Raw genomic sequence first — 21,817 nt, 5'->3', positions numbered from 1 at the left:
AGAACCAGGTGTGTTTTGATATCTCTTTCTCTTGATAATTCCAAATGCACAAACGAGGAGCAATCTAAAGCCACAGGTGTGGTGCTGGAATTACACATGCACACCCGCCGTGGCATTTACGTCATTGTGGGGCTCTGGCAGAAATCCTTTAGGGGAGATCTTTTAACTGCCTGTAAATGGATTTCAAATTTAGAGGGAAGTGTAAGTTCTGTCTTTTCCAACTACATAGCTAATTTTTTTTTAAAGGCAGAATCTCTTCTCCAAACTGAAATTAAAATGGAAAACAAATAATTCTCAAAGAGTTTGACAAGACTACGTACCTACAGGACAAGAAAGCAAACTGTAATACTGCACAAATCTTATTCATTCACAAAGCTTCTCTCTCCTTCCACAATGTGTCACTCTTCTTCCATCTGGGCCGGATGACCCACCATCCTTCCATGCAAAACATGATAAATCACTGTCCTTCCAACTGGGAAAGGACATCCCACTGACCTTCTGTCTTGGGCAGAATGGTACCTATTCTTCCAGGTAAGGTAGGATGTCTCCTACTTTGACAGGAGGATTCCTCAATGTCCCTCTAATTGGGACAGGATACTCACTGTCCTTCTATCCTTCCACCTAGGGACAAAACACACCACTGTCCAATATGTGACAGGATGTCCCACTGCCCTTTGTCCTAAAGAAAAAGGCTGAGATTGTTAACCAAAGGAGGCAAATCCCCAAAACAACAACAATAACAACAACAACAACAACAACAACAACAACAACAACAACAAGGCCTTGAGAGAAGTGAGCGGGTGTCACACTCAAGGACAGGACAAAGTCAAATGTCAAGTGAATGTTCACCACAAAAAAGAAATGCCCTGTGCTATTCTGACCTGGTGAAACAACTGAGGGGCTCTGGGGTAAAGGCTGACCATGTCCAGACCTTGCTCTCCCAGCTACCCAGCCTTGGGCTAGCTAGAGAACTTAAGTGTGCTCATCCTCCTGTCACAGGCTCATATGGGAACTGCCTTCAATAAACATGAGTTTGTGGAGGAAAGGAACGAATTCCCACTCTTCTACTGCTGCTACTATGATTAAAACCCCTTGATAAAGCAACTTGTAGCAGAAAGGATTTGTTCTGGGTCATGATTCAAGGGTCCGATCCACCAGGAGAAGGAGGCAGGAGCTCGGAGCAGCCAGGTACATCCTACTCACAACTGGAACACAGCTGTGAGAGCGATACGAACACATGCTGCTGCTCAGCAGCCCTTTTCCACTCAGAGTGGCCCAAGCAGTCCGGGGTCCCAGCCAGGGAATGGTGCCGCCCACGATGAGTGTGTTTCCCCATGTCAAATTAATGCAACGGAGATAATCTCCAATGGGCATGCCTAGAGGCTCATCCCCAGGGTGGTTCTCCTCAACCTGACAACGAGCACTCGCCGCCACACATGCTCAGGCCTGTCCTTGTCATCATAGGGATTAGATTTTGGCAGGAAATAAAAGAGTGGCCCAGCTGTCCATAAGCCCCGTGTGCTCTATCCCTGGGAAACACGTCCTTGTTTGTTTTGCGCCACATTCCTGAGAGAAGGATGCCAGCTACCTCACCCTAGCATGCAGCACTTCCCACCTCGTCTCACCTAAGCTCATTGGATGGTGGGAAGCCATCTCTAACTCTCGTTCTCCCTCACCTCACCAAGTACGGTGAGGGGACCAGGAGGCAGAGGGGACTTGCTCAGGAGGTTTTATTCTTATTCTTTGACAATTTCATACATGCACATAATCTATTTTTGTTATTTCCACTCTAATACCCTTCTAATTTTCCTTCAACTCCCACTGAACCCTCTTCTTCTTCCTCAAATCTCCCTTTCTCCTAGTTTGCTTTATGTTGCTATGATACATCACTGACAAAAAAAAAAAAAAAGGCTTATTTCAGCCCATTGTTAGGGCGATGCTTTGTGGTGCAATGCTTTCCCCTGCAGCTTCAATGACCTCTCTTCCTTCCCTCTTTGACCTTTGCCCTCTGAGCAAGTCAAGGTCAGATAAGAGAAACCTCCTCAGAACCTGGTAGGGAGGGGACAATGAAGTCCCCAGTGTCACGTGCAGTTTTCTTTGCAGGACCGAGACTGAAAAGCTGAAAGTGACATCAGATGCTACGCATTTAAGAGAAGAGGAAACAGCATCCCACAGGCAGAGGCAGGAGAATCATTCTGAGCTCAAGGTCATCCTGGGCTACATCAGGGAGACTGTCTCAAACAGGAAGGAGGGAGGGGAAAGTGAGGGAGAGAGAGAGGCAGCAGCAGGAAGGAGGAAAAAGGTAAAGAGGAGAAAAGAGGAAGGGAGGGAAGAAGGAAGAGAGGAGGAGAGGAGCAGGGATAGGCGAGAAGGGAGGAAGCCAGAGGATGCCCTGAGTACAGAGACCCCTCCCTGTGGGCTGAGGAAGACAGACACCATCTTGACCTGCTTCCTCCAGGCAGCTCCTCTAGTGCAGCCCCCCTCTGCCATCCCTACTTCCTTCAGCTACTTGGGAGAAAGGGGCTTTCACCCTTCAGGCCTTCCACACCCCAGGCCCCTCACCAACATTCACATGTATCTGAGTCGCTCTGGGTTTTGGCTGTTGTAACAGAATACCACGAGCCGAGTGACATTTGAACCGTTCTGTGAGGCTGGGGAGCCCAAGGTCAAGAGGCTGTGTCTGATGAAGGCACTTTTTGCTATATATTATATCACGGAGGCAAGACAAAGAGAAGGCGAGAAGGAGGCACAGGAGCCTGAGCTCGCCCTTTGCCTAGGAACCCACCTCCGGGACAGATGGTGTAATGCTGGTGAGCCCTTGTCAAGGGCAGAGAGCCCGTGGGCTACTCTGTGCTTTAAAGGTTCACTGCCTGCGCTGCAATGGAAACGATTGCCACACGACTTGGGGGCGAGGCCATGGAAACGTTGCAACATCCTCACTGTGATGCCAGACAGAGATGCCTCACTGAGACACCAGGGATTCCAGGGCTGCTAACGCCCTTGCTTTGACCCTGAGGCTGCCCCAGCTCTCTGTGCTCCCTGCAGAGAATCTCCAGGTCTTGCCTTTAGCTTCAAATTGAAATAAGACATGAACTTAATAAGAAATAATCCAGCTGGCATGGGTGGTGCGTAACTGTAATCCCCGCGCCTGAGAAGCACAGGTGAAACGCTTTCAGGTTTGAGGCCAACCCTGTGGAAGGAGAGAAAGAAGGAGGGGGAGGGAGAAAGGGAGGAGAGAGAGAGAGAGAGAAGAGACAGAGACAAAGACAGATAGAAACAAAGACAGACAGAGACAGAGGCAGACAGAGACAGTGAGACTATGCCTTTTCTGTGACAATGTTCAAAAAGGCAAGCAAACATGACAGATAAGTGACCCTCTACAGAGATGTCTCTTTCGTTGTTAATTATAGGTGTTAATAGGTGTTGAGGACTTTAGGAACCACCAAGATGGCTCAATGGATAAAGGCTTCTGCCACTAAGCCCCACCCCACATGCGTTCACCAGGAACCATGTTGTAGAAGGCAAGAACAGGCTCCCAAATTGCCCTCTGGCCTTCACACAGTGCAGTGGAGCAAGCCCCCACCTGAATTAGGATGAGGTTTTTCTTTCTCCTGCCCCAACATAGATCCCAGAGTAACTTTTTGTGAGACTCATTAAATATTACACAAATTCCTAGGCCATATAGCTAGGCTCTTCTCTGACTAGCTGAAAACTTAAAATAAGCCATTATACTAATTTACATTCTGCTAACATGGCTGATTACCTGAACTCAGGCTCCATGCATCTGTTCTCCTCACATCTTGGAGGCTGAATCACATATGCTTGGCTCTTTCCCAGAATCCTTTCTGCCTGCCGGAAGTCCCACCTATTTCCTCAGCCATAGGCCACAGGTTTTTTTAATTGACCGGTGTTGCATTCTTACAGTACACAAGAGATTCCCTTCTACATCCACTCCCATACGTACACACAAAATAAATAAATGAATAATTTAAAATATCATTAAAATTTAAATGACAATTCTAAACGTTCTCATCCATGATGCCATATACCATATTGACATCATTAAAATAAGCCTACAAATTAAGACTACGACATCAGAACTCTGAGAGATACAAGTATATCACTAGATTAGTCTCTGCATCCATGGTACCTTAAACACCTCCAGAAAGTTACATAAAGTGATGTACAGACTTCTACCTCTGGGATATGTTCCAGGTCTTATTTTCTTGTTACCGTGTGTGTGTGTGTGTGTGTGTGTGTGTGTGTGTGTGTGTGTGTGTGTGTTGCCAGCATGCGTGTCTGTGTACCACATGCATGCAGTATCTGTGGAGGCCCGAAGAGGGTATCCTATTGTTTGAAACTGGAGTTTCTGACAGTTGTAAAGATGCTGAGTGCTTGGACTTGAACCCAGGTCCTCTGCAAGAGCAGCAAGTGCTCTTAACCTCTGAGCCATCTTTCTAAGCCCTGTATTTTATCTTTAAAATGATTACATGTTTTTGAGACCTGAATTTCAGGGATGAGAAAAGAAAAGCATATGAAAACAATGTAGAAAGTGTCAGAACGTGGCATCTCTAGTGTCCATCCTCCCCAAGGGATAGTTAAAGCTGGGGATTGTGAAGGAAGGGCTTGTCATGCCTGAGAGCCAGGAGTGACGCTCACAAGACATTGGCAGAGCCCGAGCTTGCACAGAGGCCCCACAGCCTTGTGCAAGAAGCATTTCTGCAGGGACATCTGCCCTGCAAGTGTTCAACCTCAGCCTAATGTCACCCTGGTTACTGATCCTTACTAGACAAAGACTGCTGCTTAGACATATCTGATGTCCTCCTCATTTTCATTTTGAAGGCTTTCTCCCTGGCGCACCCTTTTGAAGATGCCAAAGCTTACACGGCACGCACTCCCTTTGTAATGCTTGGCTGTTTCCAAACACAGTTGCTGCCCCACATTTTGTTTTAGATTGACAGAAGAAAAGAAGTGGGGAGAGCCACGGGTGCCAAAAGGGAGAGGGGAAGGGAGGGAGAAAGAGATGAAGGGAGGGAGGGAGGGGAGAAGGAAGGGAGTGGGGGTGGGGGGAACCCCTGTTCTTCCTGAGGTAGCTGCAGTCAGTTCACAGAAGTAGGCTCCCAGGACCATCTCAGGACTAGTCATCTTGTGTCCTGTTAACAGAGGTCCCCACAGTGACTTCCTGCTTGGGAAAAACACAGGTGTATGCTTTAAATAGCCCCCAGCTCCCCGCTAGGCAGCTGAGTGCGTTGTCTGTGTGTCTTTGTTTCTCTAGTTCTTTCTCCAGGCTGCCTCTGTGTGCAGCCACAAGAATGTCCACCCCGTCATATTTGGGGAATATGCATTCATTTGATTCCCACCAGTTTAAAGTGTCCTACCCCAAATCCCCACACCAGAACCTGTCCACTTGAGAACAGAATAGTCCTTTTACCACAAACTCATGGCCACATCTCCCTCACCGGGGATGTCCTCAGCACCCTATGTGGGCAGGGACAGAGCCCCCTTTCCAAATACAGGCTCCACCCCAGCAGTCATGTCTACTGGCTCAGCAACAGGGACACAGGCTCTGCCTTGCTTGCCATATGCACAATCTAAAGAGAACAACGCTATGTCTCCACTAGGAAGCATCTACCGCTAAAGGCAGCAAACTCTTTCATCAACTTGAGGCTGCCCGCTTCTGTGGACTAGCCGGAGAAAGCCTCAACCCATGAGAAAAGGACACCTCCAAGTCCTTCCCACACTACCCCCACCATGGCCACTCAGTCGGGTCCTTCCAGCCACGTCGCCTTGGAAACCAGAACAATTCCCCAAACATCCCAGGATTCCCACGCACTCAGGAACTCTCCTGGAGATGGGTGGGGGACAACAGTGATTGTTTTCACAGATGAAGGGACCAGGAGAGAACTTAATCGCTTCTTCCCCAGCGGGCTGAATCCCTGGGTCATTTACAGCTGTGCTTCCAGCTACTCTACACAAACCCCAGGAGCGGAAACCTGAGTGTGCGCTCAAAACAGGTCACCAGGGGCTTCCTGGCCACTTCCCCAAGGACCTACCGAGGCAGTCATAGTAGTGGAACCCCTCCCCTCTGAGCAGAAAGGCATAACAGCCTCCAGAGGCCTAGGGACACATCATAGCCTCTGCCCCTCAGGGAACAGGCTCAGGGGTGTGGGCAGGCCAGATAAGAGAGGGGAGGAGGTGGTTGCTGTGGAGGAGACGCACTGGGGAGTAGAAGCTCAGGACTTGCAGACGCACTTGTTGTCAATGCTGGAGAAGCCAGGCATGGATCCCCAGTGTACCGTGCCGACCCATGCTCTGCCAAGAAAATGTCCTGAAGAGGGCCAAGGGCTGTGATTTTCTCTCTCATATGCCCTAGTGTGCTGCCTGGGGGTTCAGCAGGAGGGCACTCTAGTCCAACAGGATGTAGCCCAGCACCCCCCAATGCCACCCCACCTCACCCCACCCCTGCCAGGCAGATACCCTTCTGAGCATAGATCCTCAAAGGGCTCAGCTGCCTACCTACCATGCTGCCTGCAAGCACTTGCCACCCTTACAGCTTTAATGAGGTACCAGATGCTTGGCTTTGCACTCTTACCCAGAATCTTCCATCTGCAACTTTTGTCTTTTCTGCCTGACACCCATTTCTTCCACAGACTTCTGGGTAGCTAACCCTGGCTTGACCCGAGCCTGACTCCATCAGGCACTCTGCTCTGACTCCCAGCTCTTGCCACCACCACGTGACTGGGTTTGTGGTAAGGACATCTCAGTGCCAGGGCCGCTGCCCAAGCAGAGAAGCCCTGCCCCCTTCCCCACCACAAACACATGGCCAGAAGGACCCAGCGTGATAGCAGGCGGTCCCTTTTACTCCTGTGTGCATATGGCACCATGCCTGTGTCTCAGGAAACAAAGGAGCTTCCGAACAGGGTATAGCATGGCAGCTCCAGGAAAGTACTGCTGTGTGCCTGGGCACAGGCCCACATTTCAACATTCCCAATGGCATTCTACATACAAGTTCCACCTTCTCAGCCTGCCTGGCATTTGTCCCGCATTGAGGGTAAAATGCAAAACAGTCCGGTTCGCCAGATGCTATTTTAAAGTGGATGTTAGCTTGAGCTAACCGAGCTGAATCAATCTCTCTCTCTCTCTCTCTCTCTCTCTCTCTCTCTCTCTCTCTCTCTCTCTCCCTCTCTCTCTCTCTTTCACACACACACACACACACACACACACACACACACACACTCACACACTCATACACTTACACAAGCATGAAGCATCTGGGCAGACTAGCACAGACGGACCATATCACGGGAGCCACAGCCTATGTCCTGCTGCCCTGGGACTTGCCCGAAGCAAGAAGAGGAAGACTGGGTACCATTTGCATGTGGGGAATCCCAGGGCCTGAAGCGGGTGCTGAGATGGCTCTATCAGAGCAAGCGAGGCGGGGTACCCTTCATGGAGCCTGTATGACCAGAAGCATCATCTCCATCCCTGGGGATCTCCTGTGTAGAAGGCAAATGACCGAGGCTGGGTGGGCTAACGGCCTCACACTGGCTTGACTACTGCAGGGGACTTAGGTCCAGATGGATTTTCTCCTCAGGTCTTAAGAATTCAAGGTTTGGATCATTGGGGGGAAGGAAGCAAACATTGACATGTTCCTTAACATCAAAGATACATAGACTGCGAAGCCTACGTCTAGTGTCTAACTCCAGACTTAAATGGGGCTAATTGAGGAGGAGGAGGAGGCTTAAGCTAGTAAGAGTGAAGTTTTTCTGATTATGAAACAACTTTCCACCAATGCAAACTCTTAGAACTAGGTTTTCAACAGCCAAAGCAGGCAGGCTTCAACTACCTCCATCTTACATGGGGCACTCAGAGCTGGCTGAGTGCACAAGACACTTCATGATGTCCTGCAGGCTGGGCCCAGGCTTTTCATCCAACTAGAATATTCTGGAACAGTTTGCCAGCCATGATCTGGCAACAGGACCACAGAGAGACAGTGGCCAGGCATGAGCACCGAGTGACACCAAGGTCCCCAATTAGCACCTGATTGCCAATGCATGAAAATCATGCAAGAAGATCTTCCGGGTCCCTTGAGATGAGTTGCACAGGGATACAGAGTTAGACTGTGGGGGCTGCAATGCACACGTCACACCTCTGTGGCTCATCTCTTTGATGTTTGGAAAACAGCTGTCCCCAGAGCTAAATCTCAGTCCCCTTATTACCAGAAAGCAGGACCTGAGCGTGCCCTGACATACTTGGGGGGAAGGGAGCTAACATTGGCAGTCTCCTTGTCTGAGCTTCTCAGTGGCTCATCCTGTCCCTGAGCGCTGATGCAAGCTCACGTTGATGCTAGCTTAAACCAAGCACCGGGCCCAGCCCATTCGTGGTTTAAATGGAGCTCATTTAAATGGCTCATCCTGTGTGAGGCACCCACCCTAAGCTTCAGGATTTATGAGTTGCCCTTTTTCTCTTTTCTCAGTTTTGAAGCAAAGCCAATGCAGTTTTATAAGCTCTTGCTTTCCAGAATCTGACAGACCCAGGTGTCTCTGTGTTGACTCTGCCCCCCACTCTCCAGTTATGGAGACAAGAATAAAACTCCTTTCCAAAACTGATCTCCACCCTTTTACTTTTACTCAGTAAAATTAATTTTTACGTAGTAAATCAAAACCATATAATAATAATAATAATAATAATAATAATAATAATAATAATAATAATAATATAATACCCAGTGTAGCAGGGACTTTTGTCGAGTTATTTCTCTGTCCCTAGTGTTCTTCTAGAGATTTGCTCTCAAACTATGCTAATCCCAGAAGTCGTGCCATACATAGATTCCTGAAGGTTCTATGTTGGTTTTACCTAGGAAAGCCTCGGGGACCTGAACACCAGGCAGCAGTGGACCCTGGGCAAGCTGTTGAGCCCACCTCCTACACGGCTCTCACCTGCAAACCCAGGCGAAAAGACTCCCTGTGGGGCTGGCAGAGCATGGGTTGTGCGGTCGGGGGCAGGTATCCGTGGGCCTCCCCTCTGTGGTAGACGTTCCAGGATGTGACAGAACAGGAGCTATAGCCTGGGAACTGTTTCTAGTCTTGGCTGCAGAATGCGCCAGCACCACAAGATTAGGTCCCTAAGTTATGGGTATCCCACGATGATCCAGACAATGAGGAAGAGTTCCACTCTGAAATACACTGGTGCAAAATCCCGGTGGCACTCAAAGAACGAATAGGCAGACTACCAAGATGAGACTTATTAGCCTGTGACCATAAAGTGGGGGAGGAGATCCCTCTCAGACATGGACCTAAGGGAGGGCAATAGGGTGGGCGTGGGAGGGTAGAAGGAACAGGAGGATACAAGTGATGGGAGAACAATTGACTTGTAATCTGAATAAATTAATTTTAAAAATGGAAAAAATAAATAAAATATTTATTATTAAAAAAAATTCCTGGGAACAACTGCAGAAGGTCCTGCCCTGAGATGAGAGGCATCCGCAGAAGTTGCAGACCTTTCTTAGCACCAGATTATAGCAAAACAGCTTGCTTTCTATTGCTGTGATAAATACAATGAGCAGCTTACAGTCCATCATGAAGGGAAGTCAGAGCAGGAACTCAGGGCAGGAACATGGAGGCAGGAACTCAAGCAGAAGCCATGGAGGAATGCTGCCGTCCTGGCTCCATCTCCACAATTTTGTCGTTTGCTTTCTTGTACCTCCCAGGACAACTTGCCCAGAAGTGACACTATTGACAGTGGGGCTGGACCTTCCCAAATCAATCATCAATCAAGAAAATGCCCCCCCCCCCCAGTGACTTCCCTACAGTGAAAATCAAAACATTTTCTCAACTGACAGTGTCTTTCCGGGTTATGTCAAGTTGACAAAAAACTGACAAGCATGGTATGTGTCTCTGCTGCAGCCTGGGACTCCTAGCCTTGCTGGCCTGTCAACCTTTCAGAAAAAAAAGATGTCTCAGCTGGACGCTGGCACTAGCAGGCTTGTGTCCTATGCCTTCTGGCCAGAGGTCCAGCCTCTACAATCCATAAGCATGGAAAGTACATCTAGCAAGAACGTCAGGTGGTGGACACAGTTGGCAGACCTCTTTCCTCTGCGATCGTTTCGCCTGCCTGAAAGAGCAGACGCCTGAATTCCGATTGACCTGGAACTGGGACGTACATTTTGTTCTTATGACTGTAGCTCTGTATTTTACTTTGGTGAAAGGCTGGCCTCAGCTACAAAGAGAAGGAGGCAGAATAACTCTGTTTCCAGGCTGGGGTGAGGTTTACAGGGATGCTGGCTGCTAGCCAAGCCATCGTCTTATGCCTATGTAAGATAGCAAGCAGGATGCAGGGATGGGGTAGGGGAGCCAAGTGTCCCACCCAAAAACAGATGATTAGGTCAGTGTGGAGAAATAGGAGGCACATGTACTTCTCAACCACTAAGGCCAGGATTCCCCTCTCACTTTTCTCTTCCCCTCTGAGGTATGTGTGTCATCAATGTCATTGGTCCAAGCAGTGAGCAGGGCAGCTCTGTACTCAGACTGACTCCACACTGACATTGCAGTACCCTTGGCTCAGACACAGTCAGGATTAAGAAATGCAATAGGGTTGACAAAGCAGTCTTTGAATAAAGTAATCCTAGACTTTCTTAGAGCTGTTGACATCATGAAGGTTTGTAATACAAACATGGCTCAGGGGCCAAAGTTCCTATAGGGAGATAGACACTAGGCCTTCGGTTGTGCTAAGCATCTTACAAAGGAGCCCAGTTACCATGGTGACTGTGTAGACCGAAACATCAAGGGAATTTGGAAATGGCTTACGTTATGTTGGGGTGTTGTTGTTTTGGTTACTAATGTTACTTATTGTGCATATGTACACATGTGCATGTGCGTGTGTGTGTGTGTGTGTGTGTGTGTGTGTGTGTGTGTGTGTGTTCCCACCTGCATGTGTGTTGTGTGTGCGTATGTGTATAGACAAAGGATAACTTACAAGAGCGGGTTCTTTCCTTCTATCATAGGGCTCCTGAGGGTCAAGCTCAGACTGTCAGGTTTGGTGACAGCCTTTACCAACTGGCCCATCTTACCAACACAGATCTTGTTCAAACATAAGCTGAGAAGCCTTCCTGGAGGGTGTTTCCAGTTTGAAGTTGTTATTTACTTAGGTTTGCTATAGAAGAGCATTTGCCCAAGTTTCTACTCTTTGGTCTTCCCAGAAGCCTTGTGCCCTACTTCCTTAAAGAAACCGATGGGCATTGGGGAACATTGTTTGGCTCCACTTAGAGACCGGATTGCAGAGATTCTGCCTGTGATGTACTAGAGCCCTTTGCAACACTGAGTCACAAGGCACAGGCAGGACAGCAGTCGTCCTGGCCCAGGGCACATTTCTAAGGATCTGTTTTGACAGGAAAGGATCAGATGAGACTGAGTTGTGAAGGTGAAGAATTTCTTAAGGGAGAGGGTGCTATCCCATGAATGTTACTTTTGAAAACTGAGCTATTCTTGAGATAAGAATATTAATAGTTGAGAGAGAGAGAGAGAGAGAGAGAGAGAGAGAGAGAACTAGCTAACTTAGACTATCAGCTCAGTAAATCAGAAAGGAGCCCAGTTACTATGGTGGCTGTGAGGGACTAAACATAAAGAAAACTTGTAAATGGCTTAGATTATGTTGGGGTTCTGTTGTTTTTATGTTTACTTATTGTGTGTATATGTGCACATGTCGGGGGGTGTCAAAGAACAATGTATGGGAGTATGTCTATATTTCATGCAACATTTAGTATATCCTTAGTCTAAACAATGCAATGTTTATCTGAAAGTCAAATGGAAGTGAACGGTCTGTACATGTCTTTGCTAAACCCGAAGCCTTAGGTGCGGCGCTGACAGATGTTTCCAGGTAATCTCCGTCCTTTTATCACTTCTTAGGAATTGTCACCACTCCTCAGTTTATGTTAGATGCACTCCTAACATGCCTCCCATTTCTTAATGAGACATTTGCTGTTGTTTTACGTTGCTAGTTCATAGTCAGGTCTTAACTCAGTATTGATTGCCATCAAGTCTTGCCAACAATTTTTAAACTGTGTAAACCCCCATTGGTATCTATTTCCTGTTCCATCGACAGGTCTTTCCAACTCATACAGAAGATTTGCATGGCCAAGAAGAAAACACAAACACCACTGCTCCCTACACTTTACAGCTGGTTAGCATGGCTCTGAGTACCCAAACTTAGAAGCTCGTTTCTTCAGTTCCAAACACAACATACTTGCCCTGGCAGTTCAATCACTTTGCTTGCCTGTAACAGAATCCCAGAAGCCTCAGCAGGGAGTCTCAACAGCAAAGGGCTACTCCCTGGCAGAACATTTAGTAAAGCTGCAGACCTCCCCCCATGTTTACTTGCTTTCTTCCTTCTTAGCGCGTGATCAACAACCCTCGGCCTCTCTGCACAGTGACCTGTGTAACTGCCTGCAGCTCTCCTTTACAGAGGACCCAGGCTTCCCCAGGCCCACATCAACAAAATTTCTTGGCACAGACTTCCAAAAGGATAATGATATGCATCAGGGACTATTTTGATTGGCCCAGATGGAAGCAGCTAGTCCTGGTCCAGCAACTTCTGGGAGTAGATCATTCCCCACTGGGTGAATTCGCTGGTATGTCCTCAGTAGGGGTCTCTGATGCACATCTACCCTAGTAATTAAGCTGCAAGGATGGTGTCTACATGATATGATCTGCCAGCCAAATTCTGGCAAGCAGATTCCGGGACTGAGGCATGTTTGGGGGTGTTGTGGGCAATCTTTCCCTGCAGTCTCCGATACTCTTGTTCACACATGCCACGGTATTTCTGAAGACTGCCAGCTCATCTCGGGAATCTGGAACTATGGCCCAGAAGCAGTCAGCCTGTGATCACCCTGCAAACAGTGGGAGCTGTCAGCAAGGACCTGTGCGGAGAAAGTGAACGAAGTTGCCACTATAGCTTTTGTAAGTATTACACTTAGTCAAAGCCTTACACAGTGACCTCAGTACCCAGATCATTTGCCCGTGGGGAGTCAACTGCTGTACGTCAGATCCCTGCTCTTCCCCCACGCCCACCCTTTGTCTGTGTGTTTGTTTATTTTGGTGCACAATTAATCCTCATCAAAAACAACGTACAAAACAACTGAGAGCAAAGAGAAAGACGGATTGCCACACGTACATGGATGCAAGTGTTTCTCTACCACTCCCAGGTGAACAGTGGCCACAGTGTGAGAATAGATGAATTTTCATATCTGGGTTTTTACTGGAAATGCCATGAGCTTCCTCCCATCCATAAGGATATTTTAACGGCCACATGGTATCCTTCCCACCCATTCCCCTATCTCAGATGTTTTAGACAGCCCTCAAGTTTCCTGCTCCAGTCCTTGTAATCAGAACCCATCGTCACCAGGACCAAACTTTTGCCTAAATCTACCAGATTGCTTATTGCTGTGGTCCTGATGTCATCTCTGACCTCGCATCTACTCGGGAATGTTTTGTTTCGTGTTGCTTTGTTGTAACTTTCCAGTGGCCACAGTTTCCTGTTTATATATCCTTTATTTCCCTCTAGTTTTATTGTATTGTGGGCAAGGAATTCAAATGGCGTGTTTTGCTCTTAGGAATTTATTGAGATTTTTAAGTAGTTCAATACACAGTCCGGTTTTGTAAATGTCCTGGAGAAAGTTGGAAGATGTCCTCTGCCTTTGCAGACTGCAAGTGGACTCTCGGCTATAATTTAATTATTCAGAGTTCTCCTTACTTACTCTCTTTTATCTCTTAAAAGCCAAAGGATTATCCTCCCCTCCCCCACTATTTGTTTTTGGCATATCTTCGTGCATTAATGTCAGCCCAGAGAGCTTGGCGGCTGCTGTTGGGTTAGGACTTTAAAACCAGGGCAGACCACAGCCATAATGCCCTCAATATTGGTCACTTCACCCTGAGGGACCAGAAGCTTATTTGACTGGCGCCCCTGAACCTGACTGACTCTCACCTTTTCTTCTACTATGTATTGTTTTTGTTTACTTTTGACCATGTGTATATGTGCCCCCTGAGTCCAGAAGAGAGTGTCGGAGTCCCTAGAGACGGAGATACAGGCAACTGTGAACTACTTGACTTGGGTGCTTGGAACTCTGCAAGAGTGATACTCACTTTTAGCAGTCCAAGTCTCTCTCAAGAGACTTTCCCTAACTGAATGTTAAACTCTGTACCACTGCATCTTTCTACATTTGCCTTGTCACAAGTCCATCATTTTTGTTGTTGTCCTCCTACAGGCTCATAGGTCACTCTCTGCTGTTAAGAGTCTAGAAAGCAGAAAATAAAATGCTGTTCCTATGTCCTTCCTGGCCCCGTGGCTCTCACACTTTAGTGTGCATGGTGTTGGCTGTGATACAAACTCATCCTCTTCTGCTGTGACATCCATTCTGGGGAAGCGTACTGTTTTGAACCAGGTATAAGATGCTAACTGACTGGAAACAGTGGAGGCCATTTTCCCTTGGATCATCCTGGCTTGCAGCTAGAGAGACAGATACGAATCCAGACTCCGGGCTGGGGATCCAGACTACTCTTGGCTTCTGCCAACTCCTTAGATAGTGAAAGCCTCTTCCTAGTACCATTTTGTGTGCATCAAGGGGACTGTCCGGCTAAGACACACTCAGCTAGCACGAGTAGGACTCTAGCTGAGTCCTCTCCAGCACCATTGCTATATCGTAGAGGCACTCTCCCCACTGAGAGAGACGGAGGTCCAGAGGGCTGGAGCATCAGATGCTGTAAATGTCAGGAGTGTCTCATAACGAGGAGGCCACATCTGCAGGGCTTCTATACCCTTCCTCTGCCAAGTGGTCTGTCCATATCCAAGGAGTTTATTGTGCCAAGTAAAGGGGAGCCAGGAGGCATCTCCACCACCATGGCCCATACATAGCTGGAGAGCAGCCTTCCCAGGCTGGGGTCTCAGGAAGTTCCCCGAATCACTTCCTTGTGATACCTGTCACCCACAACCATCCCCAAGGAAGGCCACGGTGCCAGATCATCCCTGCATAGCACCTTGCTGACATTCCTAATGCCCCAGTCTCCTGAGCCCCCATCTCTGTTTTGAGGGGCTATTAACATCCGCCTGAGCCCAGATGCTGGCATCACACTGGCAATACTTTCCACTGAAAAAGACTCTTGAGTTACAGTAATGTAATACTAACCCATAAACCTACAAAGCACACGAATCGTGTGCAGACTTCAGAATTCTGTAGCCATCAGCCCGCATCTGCTTCATCAATCAGGTACGGTTAGCACTAATCCCATGTCACAGATGCGGAGACTAAGACATGCTGTAGAGAAACTCACCCGCCCACACAGCCACATGAACCGCCACAGTCAAACACAGTCTGGCTCCAGGGTCTGCTGATGCAGCTGGTGCTCCTAAGCCCTGCACAGCACTGGACCCCACTGCTCTGGGCTTAACACTCAGCTCCCCAGGAAGGGAGAAAGGAGAGCCATGAGCCATGGCAGGCAGGCTTAACCTCTGACCCCTGCAAACAATCTTGGGAGGACTTGCAGACCATATACGGGCTATAAAATAAACAGGTGGTAGGGACAAGTGCCTTCTCTTTTATGGGCTCCATCCCCACACACACACACACACCCCACAAAGGCTCTGCAGGGTACTTGGAGCCCTGACTCTATGATCATCGGGATAAGTCCTTGTAAATGGCCTTCCGTGGTACTTCAGAGCACAGTCAGGAAAACGAAGGGCAACTTCTCACCAAAAGAGTAGGGGCATAGAAGGATGCAGAGGGGACAGGAGCTCCACAAGAAGACCAACAAAGCTAACTAATTTGGACCCAGGGGGGCCTGCAGAGACTGATGCACCAAACAAGGACCATGCATGGAGAGGACCTAGGCCCCCTGCTCAGATGCATCTCATATGCAGCTCAGCCTCCCTATGCGTCCCCTACTAAGGGAAGCAGGGGCTGTCTCTGCCATGGACTCTGTTGCCTGCTTTTGGCTCACTTCCCTCTGGCAGAGCAGCCTTGCAAGGCCACAGAGGAAGAGGATGCAGGCAGTCTTGAGGAGACTTGATGGGCAGGAGTCAGTTGGTAGGGGAGGAGGGCTCCCCCTTTCTGAGGACTGGGTTGAGGGAGGGAGGGGGAAAGATGGAGGGAGGGCGGGACTGGGAGGAGATGAGGGAGGGGGCCTACAATCAGGATGTAAAGTGAATACATTTTTAAAAGATAAATATAAGTTATAAAAAAGAAAGAGGGGAATTCTAATGAGCAGGTGGAAGCCTATGACTGTTGATCCTGTCTCCCCCTTTTCGTATGCTCAATCAAATGTGGCCTCCTCACCGGCACCAATGCCACAGTGAGTATAAATGGAGTGCCACTTGCCAAACATCAGCAGTGCCCACTAAATGCTAAATCAGTGTCCTGGTGAGGGTCCACACAGACAGTGACATGACAGTGATGCTCCAGCCAGTGTCTCATAAGCAGCTGAAGGAGCCACTGAGTTCAGTGATGTCTCTGGATGATGATGTCACCACCCACAGCCCCACAGGCCACCTCTTCCAGAGCTAGCTCACATCCATTCTGGAAGCTGTGAAGAGATCTGGCCCATGGCGCCATCCAAATGGCGCCTGCTTTTCCCTCTGACTACCAGAACGTTAACTTCATTGCTAAAGAATCAAAATATTTAAAAGATATTTTGCCCAATTAATGCAGTGACACATAGACAGAAGTGTTTGTGGGGCTTTCGGCTTTCCTTAATTAAAGATCTCCATGGAGAAATAAACAAATAACTCTCCACTGGGCGACGCTGAGACAACAGCCAGAGAATGCAGTCGCCAGCGAGGGTACAGGAGCCTCTGCGCGTCTGCAACGTGGTGATTCATTTAGAAAGTAGCACAGTCTTCCTGGGTGATCCCAGGCAGGTCTCGGGACCTCGATTGACTTGTCCAAGCTGTAAAAATCTTGCAGGGATGTTAAGATCAGTCAAGGAATGCCTATAAAGTGCTTTGAACTCTTAGAGTTAGACATTAAATAAATACCCAGTGTTATTAGAACTCCACCGGGGCCCTCGAATGTTCGAAATGGGACTTTATTATAAATACTCTCTGAAGTTTGCCAAGAATAAATTGAATGGGTAAAGTCAACATACTTGGCTGTAACTTAATCCAGCTTGGCTTATTTGCCAGAACTTGGCATCATGACGCATGAATAGAATCCTCTGGAGGACGTATGAAAGGATCCTATTATGTGAAGGCAATTGCTCAGCTAGATTTCCATATCTTCCTGCATTCGTTCCAGTCTCTAAATGGCTGCTCGAGGGGAGGGGTGGGGAACAAAAAAAAAAAGCAAAATAAAAACAAAGACCCAAAAGAAAGCCTCTTTGCATCTTCCTACAATTAATACAAGGGAGGGCAATTAAAGATCACAAGAGCCATCCACATGTCCATTGACTGATGGATGGAAACTGAGGATCTTCTGGAACTCACAAGGCAAAGGCTACAGCAATGCTTAGCTGCTGCCTTTGTGGAGAAGAAATAGCAACTCTGATCAGAGACATTTACACCTGCAGTCAAACTAGATGTGTTTTCAAGTCTGGCATCTTGTAAGGGAATCATGGTTTTTCTTGGAGTTGAGTGGCCTGTTAGAATTACAGATTCGGAAATGTTGCTTTGCTCTGACCTGGCATTTTGATGAGGAAACAGCATGAGACCATTTACTAAGAAGCCAATATTCAGCAGCCCATGTCAGGAGACCAGGAAAGAGAGAGAAAGAGAGAGAGAGAGAGAGAGAGAGAGAGAGAGAGAGAGAGAGAGAGAGAGAGGAGAAGAAGAAGAAGAAGGAGGAGGAGGAGGAGGAGGAGGGGGGGGAGGAAGGAGAAGAGAGGAGGGGAGGGGAGGGGAGAGGAGCTGGAGGTGAAGTTTCCAAAGACTGGCTCCACCTTGGTCTTTTATGTATAAGCCTGTGTGTGCACATGAGTGTGCTGCTGTGTGTGCACATGTAAGCCAGAGTCAACCATGGGTGTCATTCCTCAGGTGCCCCCCACAGTCTCTCACTGAGCCTGCAGCTCACTGGTCAGGCTAGAATGGCCAGCCAGTAAGTCCCAGGAATGCAGCTGTCCCTGGTTTCCAGTGCTGAGCTTGCAAGTGTGGGCCACCACGCTCAGCTTTTTCACATGCAGCCTGGGGCACAAAAATTTTTCCTTCTTGTGTGGCTGAGCCATCTCCACAGCCACTTGTTTTTGTTTTGAACAACCTTGAGGACAAGTGAAAGTCTCCACATTTCCATTTCTCAGCCTGCAAAAACCCTCCTCTAAAACAGCCATTTTTTCTTTTTTATATATATTTTATTAATTTATTCATATTACATCTAAATTGTTATCCCATCCCTTGTATCCTCCTATTCCTCCCTCCCTCTCTCTTTACCCCTACTCCCCTCCCCTATGACTGTGACTGAGGGGGACCTCCTCCCCCTGTATATGCTCATAGGGTATCAAGTCTCTTCTTGGTAGCCTGCTATCTTTCCTCTGAGTGCCATCAGGCCTCCCCATCCAGGAGACATGGTCGAATATCAGGCACCAGAGTCCGTATGAAAGTCAGTCCCCACTCTCCACTCAACTGTGGATAATGTCCTGTCCATTGGCTAGATCTATGTAGGGGTTTGAAGTTTACTGCATGTATTGTCCTTGGCTGGTGCCATAGTTTGAGCAGGACCCCTGGTCCCAGATCTGCCTGTCATAATGTTTTTCTTGTAGGTTTCTAGGACCCTCTGGATCCTTCTATTTCCCCATTCTTCCGTGCTTCTCTCACCTAGAGTCCCAACAGCCACTTTAAAATCGGTGTTATGCCCAAAACTGTAGACAAAATAACACATCCCTAGAAACAGCCCCAAACTGGCAGTCAAGCCCTCAGCCCGGGAAGAACTGTTTGGGAACAGCATGCTTTCCAATCAGCCTGATGTCCGAGTTTCCCCATCACCCTCTTACAGGAAAAAGAAAGTGACTGCATGTTGGCAGGTGCCCCTGAGTGTTTTCAGCAGCAGACTTCACCATGTGCGCCAGGAGTTAAATCCAGCACATCTCCCCAATGTTCACCTCCAAGCAAGTGCTTAGGGTGTGTCCAAGATATGTTTAGCACAATATTCAATCTGTCAGCTCTAAACAGCGGTTGCTGAGAGACTCTTCTAGACTAAATGAATTGCATGTTTTCTAGAGACATGCATGAGGGGAATGCATGCAGCACACGGTGTGGGGGATGGAGGTTGGGGTCTTCAACACACTCTTCCCACAAATGAAAAGGCCAATCAGGATGGAAAATTGACAGCATCCGGCTGGGCCTGAGGAAGAGTTGGACATTGAAGGCTCTGATGCAAACAGTCCAACTGCGTAGTCTGTGCCCTCCATGGCCGGCAGCCAGAGCCTCAGGAGAGCCACCATAACTGCAGAGCTCTGAGCCAGGCCTGAGTGTGGCTCACACAGAACAGCCTCCACAAAAGCTGCTGAGAGTCTGAGGAGAAAGGTGACATAGACAGCCCCTCACGAGGCAATGTCTGTCAGACCTTGGAACAATCAGGACGCTACTGTTGCTGGGAACTATGGCCAAGCAGTCTGAGTTCTGAAGTTGTCCCTGGCTCTGGCCAGGCGTTGTCATTGCCCTGTGGGAAGGGATGTGGGAGAGATCTGTACTGCATACAGCAAAGAAGAGGCGGCCGTGTGAGGCCTGGGACCTGCTCCGGGACAACAGGCATATGTTGCAGTGGGTGCAGTGAGTGCAGTGGGTGCAGCTCTCGAAGGCCACTCACGTTTCAGTGTTGCCTAGAGGACTCTTAAGGATGCTCTCTGTGGAGGCCGATGAGATTCCACATCAACAACCCTTAGCACCAGGCCCTGCTGGCACCTGGGAGTTTCTCCCACCACTGTCACCTCACCACTGTTGGCCTCACGCAGGAGCCTCCACACAAGATGTCCTTGGGCTGAAAGCACTGCCAATCAACAGAGCTCCTTGTCTATCAGAACCAGGTCAGGTGCCATCACCAGCTACAGCCTATCACTGAGCCCCGCCCACCACACAACACCCTCATGAGTCACAAACTCTTGAGGGACAGTTCCCTTTTTTGGATGAGCTGAGCATTCCTAGGAGAATCCTGTCCTTTGAATTGTCCTGGCTTCCTAGAGGGACTACCTCAGCCTTACCTCCTTCCCACGCTGGGCAAGGCTATTCCATTAGTAGATGCCGCTCACCCACTTCCTCCTCCTTGCCAGGGTCAGAGCCAAGGCATGCCCATCTTTAGCTGGGTCTGAACGTCTGAGCAATATGGAGAGGAAAGTCAGGCATGTGCTTCTATTGGGAGTGGTGAGCTGGGGCAAGAACGGCTGTCAACAATCACGTACGACACACAATTATGGGTAGAAATGCACACGCTCACATATGCGCATGCGCGCTTGTGCAGAGCAGGCACTCATAAGCACACACATGGGTGCAAACTTTGATGCTGCACACTGACAGCACGGACCCACTGCCCCTGTATTTTGAAGGTGGTTAAGGTCGCCCGGTTCTCAGGGACAGAGGAGCATGCTTGCCATCACCATGCGGGCACTCCTAGGGTCTGCTCAATGAAAAATCAAGTCACTTCCGTGCTTCCTACATTGGTTCCGTTCAGTTCAGAGCAAAGATCCCAAACAAGAAACAACTTTCCACAGTCCAGCCGCACCCTACCCAGCAAGCTGCAAACTACTCCCGCCCACTAGCAGGCAGGGTTCCAGCCAGATGCCGTGATCTTCTTCATGTTCCAGCTCACGTGGAAGAGCCCAAGTGCCCTGCTGCTCGCTGACCCTCTCTGTCATTTGGTTGAAAGCAAACTACTTGGCAGGATGAGGGACATCCTTCGCTTTCATCATCTGCACAGCTTGGACATTTCCATTTCTAACACTTGCTTGACAGCTGTGAATTTCACCATTCCAGCCACGCTCAGGGATTCCTCTCCGATGACACCAGCAGGGCTCTTCCCCTCCTCCATGTCAGAGCGCGCATGTGCATGACTCACCCAAGATGGCGCCACCACATTCCGGGCAGATCCTCTGACTTCAAAGTATGCTTGAGGCTTCTTGCCTAGCCTTCTCTTCACCCCCCCCCCCAACTCCCCGAAGGGGCACTGTCTATTCAGCATCTTACACCCTCTACACTTCAGCTAGAGCAAAATTTTTGCCCTACCCAAATAAAAAGCCAACTGGAAGCTACCTACCCCAGCAGCCCAAGTGTGCCTGCTCCCCCTAGGCCCTGCCTACAACCTCACGCAGCACTCTGGAAGTTGGTTGAAATAATTAATCCTGGGGAAGGCAGGCAAATGCTGTGACAGGCACCTGGGAGAAGCACCCAGGCAGAGGTAGGCTCCAGGGGCCACTAGGTCTACCTGGGGTTATAGAAGAGATTTTTGGGTTTTTATTTTAAGATTTTTATTAGTAGGGCTAGAGAGATAGGTCCAAGGGAGGACAAGTTCAGTTCCCAGCCCCAATACTGTGGCTCACGCCATCATCACTCCGGTTCTATGGCATCCAATGCCCCCAGTAGCTGGTTTGTATCTCCCCAGGTTGCATCCATCCTGTGGTTCAGCTTCACTCAAGCAAGCTTAAATCTAGATGCTCAAAATAAAGTGACAAAAGGTTGATGGATCCCCAAGGGCTTAACTCCCAAAAGTGCCAGGAGCCCCATCCCATTATCATTAGCTCTCAGAGGTGAACCTTGGAGCCATCTCTGGCTTTGTCAGCCTCTGCCCTCAGACTTGTGGCCTCTGCCCTCAGACTTGTGGCCTCTGCCCTCAGACTTGTGGCCTCTGCCCTCAGAC

The 21,817-nt window shown here is 48.7% G+C and overlaps 1 long non-coding RNA gene across 1 annotated transcript in view; it reads right to left on the bottom strand.

Moving 5' to 3' along the window:
• LOC311596239 overlaps positions 1 to 4,079 on the bottom strand; it is a 55,945-nt gene extending 51,866 nt beyond the window's left edge. The window contains exon 1 of the long non-coding RNA XR_014778787.1: positions 3,764 to 4,079. This is a non-coding gene — a long non-coding RNA (uncharacterized lncRNA). The remainder of the gene's footprint in view (positions 1 to 3,763) is intronic.
• Between the last annotated feature and the right edge of the window lie 17,738 nt (positions 4,080 to 21,817).

This window comes from Acomys minous (genome assembly GCF_964271855.1).
Source record: "Acomys minous genome assembly, chromosome: 4".
Lineage (NCBI taxonomy): Eukaryota > Metazoa > Chordata > Mammalia > Rodentia > Muridae > Acomys > Acomys minous.
This window is presented reverse-complemented; position numbering and strand designations above follow the sequence as displayed.